Source organism: Populus trichocarpa, chromosome 16, assembly GCF_000002775.5.
Source record: "Populus trichocarpa isolate Nisqually-1 chromosome 16, P.trichocarpa_v4.1, whole genome shotgun sequence".
NCBI classification, from domain to species: Eukaryota; Viridiplantae; Streptophyta; class Magnoliopsida; order Malpighiales; family Salicaceae; genus Populus; species Populus trichocarpa.
In genome coordinates this window covers 8,260,690-8,268,411 of record NC_037300.2, presented here as the reverse complement: position 1 = coordinate 8,268,411, position 7,722 = coordinate 8,260,690, and the positions used below count along the sequence as shown (strand labels likewise).

At 45.5% G+C, this 7,722-nt stretch overlaps 1 long non-coding RNA gene across 1 annotated transcript; it reads left to right on the top strand.

Moving 5' to 3' along the window:
• The first annotated feature begins 3,399 nt into the window (after nucleotides 1–3,399).
• LOC127904418 (uncharacterized) lies at nucleotides 3,400–4,685 on the top strand. The gene is made up of 2 exons (XR_008057587.1): nucleotides 3,400–3,590; nucleotides 4,422–4,685. It is a non-coding gene; the product is annotated as an uncharacterized LOC127904418 (long non-coding RNA).
• Nucleotides 4,686–7,722: the final 3,037 nt, after the last annotated feature.

Sequence of the window (7,722 nt, the reverse complement as noted above, 5' to 3'; positions counted from 1 at the left end):
TGCATATAGTGGATGTGGAATCAACACTCGTTGATGAGGAGGTCCGGTCGCGCCAGGGTAGAGTAACAGTTCGTAAAGGCCATAACTTTTGACTCGACCGTTGGATCGCGATCAAAATTTTACCTGAGTTTTCGGATGCCCGTTTCCATATAGTTGATGTGGAATCATTACTCCTTGATGAGGAGGTCTGGTCGCGCCAGGCAAGAGTAAAGGTTCGAACGGGCCGTAACTTTTGATCCGATCGTTGGATCACGATCCAAATTTTACATGAGTCTCCGGATGCCCCTTTCCATATAGTGGTTGTGGAATAGATACTCGGTGAGGAGGACGTCTGGTCGCGCCTGGCTAGAGTAACGGTTCGTAAAGGCAATAACTTTTGATCCGACCGTTAGATCTCGATCTAAATTTTACAGGAGTTTCCGGATGCCCTTTTTCCTTATAGTGGATGTGGAATCGATACTCTATGAGAAGGAGGTCGGGTCGCGCCAAGCAAGAGTAACGGTTCGAACGGGCCATAACTATAGATCCGATCGTTGGATCGGGATCAAGATTTTAGTGGAGTTTCCGGATGTCCTTTTTTCATATAGTGGATGTGGAATCCATACTCGGTGAGGAGGAGGTCTGGTCGCGCCTGGCAAGAGTAACAGTTCGTAAAGGCAATAACTTTTGATCCGACCATTAGATCTCGATCTAAATTTTACTGGAGTTTCCGGATGCCCTTTTACATATAGTGGATGTGGAATCGATACTCGATGACAAGGAGGTCAGGTCGCGCCACGCAAGAGTAACGGTTCCAACTGGCCATAACTATAGATCCGATCGTTGGATCGGGATCAAAATTTTAGTGGAGTTTCCGGTGGTCCTTTTTCCATATAGTGGATGTGGAATCCATACTCGGTGAGGAGGAGGTCTTGTCGAGCCAGGCAAGAGTAACGGTTCGTAAAGGCAATAACTTTTGATCCGACCATTAGATCTCGATCTAAATTTTACTGGAGTTTCCGGATGCCTTTTTACATATAGTGGATGTGGAATCGATACTCGGTGAGAAGGAGGTCAGGTCGCGCCACACAAGAGTAACGGTTCGAACGGGCCATAACTATAGATCCGATATTTGGATCGGGATCAAAATTTTAGTGGAGTTTCCGGAGGTCCTATATCCATATAGTGGATGTGGAATCCATACTCGGTGAGGAGGAGGTCTGGTCGCGCCAGGCAAGAGTAACGGTTCGAACAGGGCATAACTTTTGATCCGATCGTTGGATTACGATCCAAATTTGACATGAGTTTCAGGAGGTCCTATATCCATATAGTGGATGTGGAATCCATACTTGGTGAGGAGGAGGTCTGGTCGCGCCAGGCAAGAGTAACGGTTCTAACAGGCCATAACTTTTGATCCCATCGTTGGATCAAAATCCAAATTTTACATGAGTTTCGGGAGGCCCTTTTCCATATAGTGGATGTGGAATCAACACTCGTTGATGATGAGGTCTGGTCGCGCCATGTAAACACCCAAAGGAATATATATATATATATTTAGAGAGAGAGAGATGATGATGAATGCAGTTTTCGCTGCCGATGCAGAAATCGGCAGCGACGCAGTTTTCGCTGCTGATGCAGAAATCGGCAGCGACGCAGTTTTCGCTGCCGATGCAGAAATCAGCAGCGATGCAGTATTCGCTGCCGATTCTGGACTGGGCAGCGATGCAGTTTTCGCTGCCGATTCTGGACTGGGCAGCGATGCAGTTTTCGCTGCCGATTCTGGACTGGGCAGCGACGCAGTTTTCGCTGCCGATGCAGAAATCGGCAGCGATGCAGTTTTCGCTGCCGATTCTGGACTGGGCAGCGACGCAGCCTTCACTACCGATACAGATATCGGTAGCGACACAGTTTTCGCTGCCCATTTCTTGATCGGCAGCGACGCAGTTTTCGCTGCCGATGCAGAAATCGGCAGCGACGCAGTTTTCGCTGCCGATGCAGAAATCGGCAGCGATGCAGTTTTCGCTGCCGATTTCTCAATGAACAGTGACGCAGAGCTGGGAGGGGGGGGTAAAACTAATTTTAGATAAACTAAACAAGGATAAGGACACACCTAAACCAACCCCCAAACAACCCATTTCATTGGATGGGTAGTATAAATACAAAGAGGGGAGAGAGAATGACCCATCTTCTTCCAAATCCAGCAGCTGCATGCCGTTCTTCCCTTCCCTTTTCACAACAGAAACGTGAATCAGACCAGTAGAGATTACTTTGTGAACTTGTGAGGGAGAGATGAGACCTTGAGAGAGGAGTGGGCAGCTGCATAGAGGAGAGGAAAAAGAGAGCTGGAAAACGTGAGGAAGAAGAAGGAGGAGAACCAGCAGCTGAATAGTGTTAAACCTTCCTCAAACTTAGTTAAATTCAGAAGGTATGGGTCATTAAAACTCTCTTCCTCTCCCCCGTAAGATCAAAAACGAAAATGAAGAAGAAAAACCCTAAGAAAAGAATTGATCTAAGACCTAAGCCAGCTGTGAAAGAAGCTGAAATTAACCAAGAGAACAAGCAAACAAAAGTGAAATAAAGTCAATTTCAGAACATCTAACAAATCATGGTAGAGGGCTGGCTTTAACTAGGGGGTAATTAATGTGTTCTGCTGTGATGTTGTTGCTGGACTTAATGTGTTCTGCTGTGATGATTGTTGCTGGAATTAATGTGTTCTGCTGTGATGTTTGTTGCTGGAATTAATGTGTTCTCCTATGATGATTGTGCTGAAATTGATGCTGCCGATTTGTGTGTTGCGCAGCGAAATTCTGTTTCGCTGACGCAACTGAACCTGCTGCAGCGAATTAATATTCGCTGCCGATTTGTGTGTTGCGCAGCGAAATTCTGTTTCGCTGACGCAACTGAACCTCCTGCAGCGATTTGATATTCGCTGCCGATTTGTGTGTTGCGCAGCGAAATTCTGTTTCGCTGCCGCAACTGAACCTGCTGCAGCGAATTAATATTCGCTGCCGAATTGTGTGTTGCGCAGCGAAATTCTGTTTCGCTGCCGCAACTGAACCTGCTGCAGCGAATTAATATTCACTGCCGATTTGTGTGTTGCGCAGCGAAATTCTGTTTCGCTGACGCAACTGAACCTCCTGCAGCGATTTGATATTCGCTGCCGATTTGTGTGTTGCGCAGCGAAATTCTGTTCCGCTGCCGCAGCTGAACCTCCTGCAGCGAAGTGATATTCGCTACCGAGTTGTGCGTTGTGCAGCGAAACTGTGGCGCCAACAGCGGTGCAGTTCTCGCTGCCGAACTGGCAGCCTGCAGCGAACCAGTTCTCGCTGCCGAATTGGGCAGCCTGCAACGAACCAGTTCTCGCTGCCGATTCCTACAATAAGCCTCCTAGGCAGGAATGACTTAATTGCTAATAACAATTTCATGATATGATGGTGTAAAATAGGGAACACTTGAATGTGAACATATGAACTATTGAAATAAGTGTGATGATGAATGTGATTCAAAAATAAAATAAATACAACTGTGCTGATTTGTGACCATTGATGTCTTAGGTGGTGCGGTCGGGATTGGACCATCATCAAGACAGGAACGACCCACAGGTGGAGCAGGTAGGTGACTTGCACCTTTCTTTTTCATACGTTGAATCTTGGAATATTTTAACTTGAGTACTACCATATTGTTAGAACCGATATTAAATTGTCGAACGCTTAATTGTTGATAAAAGAGTGATTAGCTTCGGCTAATGGCATCCGAATGGATGGCCGGGACAAAAGACTGATTAGCTTCGGCTAATGGCATCCAAACGGATGGCCGGGACAAAGAATGATTAGCTTTGGCTAATGGCGTCCGAATGGATGGCCGGGATGAAGGACTGATTAGCTTCGGCTAATGGCATCCAAACGGATGGCCGGGACAAAGAGTGATTAGCTTCGGCTAATGGCATCCGAATGGATGGCCGGGACAAAGAATGATTAGCTTTGGCTAATGGCGTCCGAATGGATGGCCGGGTTAAAAAGGGATGATTTCGCTGCCGATTGTGGATCGGCAGCGACGCAGTTCCGCTGCCGATTCTGGATCGGCAGCGACACAGTATTCGCTGCCGATTCTGGATCGGCAGCGATGCAGTCTTCGCTGCCGATACAGACATCGGCAGCGATCCAGTTTCGCTGCCGATTCCTTGATCGACAGCGATGTAGTTTCGGCTGCCGATTTTAGGATTGGCAGCGACGCAGCTATCGCTATGGAATCCGGGACAAATAAACGACTAGTTTTGGCGAATGACATTTGAAAACTTGTGTATCTATATGTACTACTAATTGTTACATCAAATACATGAAGAAATTATAAATGTTAATGCTTATTTAATTGCTAGGCCGTTAGTTACCATTATTATTATTATTAAGTATTTGTTTTCTCTTAAATGTTTTGTACTACTGCAGGGACGTCACACCAACGAGATGTCTAGGATACCCAATACACGGGAACCTACTTTTGCAAGGAATTAAGTAGATGCATTCTAAATCACAATGTATTTTGTAGGGATCAATGTACTGAATGTATAACTTTTATTAGATCCTTTTTGTTTAAAAATTGTGATGGCTATTAGAAGTATAAGAGTGCAAACTCATGTCCATGTATATATATTTTTAATATGAACTTCAAATCATGCAACCTTAATATTATGTGTTTGTGTAAGATTCGCTTTTGAATGAACTGTTGATTGTATGGATTGTATTTTGATGTTGTGAGGATTCAAGTTCTTTGATTACCGGCACCATGTGATATATATAAAAAAAAAATTTACTATTGTTTTGGGCTTAGAAAGCCGGGTTGTTACAGTTGGTATCAGAGCACTTGGTATGGATCCTGAGGATCATTAATAAATGTGTTGTTGCGATGAATTTCAGGATGGTACGCACCCGACAAGGGACACGAACTGAGCCACCCTCCTTAGAAAGGAGGGGCATGAACCGAGGTGCCCAAGGTTGGCAAGACGAAGATCCCTTAGATGATACGGCATCTCATGCTCCGATAATACCGCCCGAAACTTTGCAGGGGGAAGATACGGTGGCAGGAGAAGGCCCGAGGTCTCATCAGACAGAGGGAACACCCCCAGTCGCAACGGAGCAGCGAGAAAGATCAGAAGCACAGCCATCTACTGTTCCAACTGGTGTGCCCCCACAATATGTAGATGCAGGACTCCTTGTACAAATAGTTAAAGCAGTGATGGAAGGCATGGCTAGTTCAGCAGCACAAACAACCCCTACCACGCAGATTCCACCAGCAGCCCCTACGACCAGCATGACCATGGATAATGTGGTACCACTGGTGCGACTAGTCAAGAGTATGAGGGAAATGGGTTGTGAACCGTATATGGGGGAACAAGATGCAGAGATAGCTGGAAGATGGATCAGGAAGGTAGAAAAGACAATGATTCAAATAAGCATACCCGAGGGTTTGAGGGTAAATTGTGCATCCCAATTACTATCTGATAGGGCCATGACATGGTGGGAAACAGTTCAGCTGAGGCGTGCGACTGAGACCCTAACTTGGAGTGATTTCAAGACAGAGTTTGAGAATCAGTTTTATTCCAAGTATCATCGCAAGGTGAAAGAACAAGAGTTCTTAGCATTAAGACAGGGTGATATGTCAGTATTGGAGTACGAAAGGAGATTCCATGACCTCTCATTGTTCGCCCCACATTATGTGCCGACAGAGGAACATATGATTGAAAAGTTGAGAGATGGTTTACGACAGGATTTGAGACAAGGATTGATCGCCTTGCGATTTAAATCGGTGAGGGAGTTGATTGAGGCTGCACAAGCTCTGGAGGCATGTATTGGAGAAAGCCAAGGGGGGTATCAGAGTATAAGCAAAAAGAGAGATGGGGACTATTTCAGCGGCAGACCACCGCACCCGAAGAAAGGAAAAAGTGGAGTGTTTGAGCAGCACGGGAAGAAGGGGAGTTTGATATTACCGCCTCACCAACAGTCAAGTGGGAGAATGATGGCGGGACAGTCGCACTCGAGGGCAAACTCTTCAACTGGGACCGGTGACCGCAGGGGAGTTGACTATCCTTTTTGTGTAAAATGTGGACAAAAACACCCTGGGGACTGCTCAGTTTCCCCTGGGCGATGCTTTGTGTGCAGAGGAGAGGGTCATAGGTGGAGGAACTGCCAGTATCTTAGCCAAGGGTGTCATTACTGTGGTGGGAAAGGTCATTACAAGAGGGATTGCCCCAAAAGAAACACCGGACAAGTACAGAGCTATAGACAGCCCAGTCAGAGCCACCAGCAGTCAGTCACCGTTAATAGGCCAGTGAGATCTTCTCAATCAGGGGCAAACTCCAGTCGAGGGAAGCCGAGGGCACAAAATGATCGGACCCCAGGGAGGGTCTTCCACCTGACACAGGAGGAGGCCAGGGCTGCATCGGATGTGGTGGCAGGTACACTACTGTTGAATGATTTTAATATGCATGTATTGTTTGATCCGGGTGCCACCCACTCATTCATTGCTAAGAGAAGTGTCACTAAATTAAGAAAGGAAGTAGAAATAGTAGAGAAGGGGTTTGTAATTGGAACTCCAATGGGAAACATGGTTGAAACAAATATTGTATATGTGGATGTGGGGGTTAGTTTATCCGGGTATGAAACAGAAGTAGACTTGATTCCCTTAGAGCTGCATGATTTTGACATAATACTAGGCATGGATTGGTTGAGTAAATATAAGGCACTAATAGATTGTTATGCTAAAACTGTTACTTTTCAAACACCTAAGGGCGAGAAAATGACTTTTGAAGGAGAGATATTTCCCAAACTGAATGCTTTAATATCGGTGGTAACAGCCCAAAAACTTTTAAGAAAGGGATGTATGGGATACCTCGCATACATCTTAAACTCTGATGATGAAGGTCCACGATTGAAGGATATTCCTGTGGTGAAGGATTTCCCAGATGTGTTTCCAGAAGAACTACCAGGACTACCCCCGGAGCGAGAGGTAGAGGTGTCTATAGACACTTTTCCTGGAGTCCCACCCATAGCCCAACAACCGTATCGGATGGCTCCAGCAGAACTGAACGAGTTAAAGACTCAATTACATGAATTATTAGACAAGGGGTTCATACGGCCCAGTAATTCTCCTTGGGGAGCACCGGTCCTATTTGTAAGAAAGAAAGATGGAACCCATAGGCTTTGTATTGACTATCGACAGTTGAACAAAATAACAATGAAAAACAAGTATCCGTTACCTCGGATAGATGATTTGTTCGACCAATTAAAGGGAGCGAGGGCATTTTCGAAGATAGATCTGAGATCAGGGTACTATCAGATGAAGATTAAAGAAGCGGATGTAGCAAAGACCGCATTTAGAACTCGTTACGGACACTATGAATTTTTGGTGTTACCGTTCGGGTTGACGAACGCCCCAGCCCTCTTCATGGATTTGATGAATCGGGTTTTCCAACCATACCTGGATAAGTTTGTGGTGGTATTCATTGATGATATACTGGTGTACTCGAATTCTTTCAAGGAGCACGAAGAACACTTGAGACAAACCTTACAAACCTTGAGAGATCACCAGTTATATGCAAAATTGAGTAAATGTGAATTTTGGCTGAAAAGAGTGACGTTTTTGGGACATGTCATTTCAGCCGAAGGTGTTTTTGTCGACCCTCAAAAAGTCGAAGCAGTCTTGAAATGGGAAAGACCGACTTCGGTCACTGAAATACGTAGTTTCCTGGGA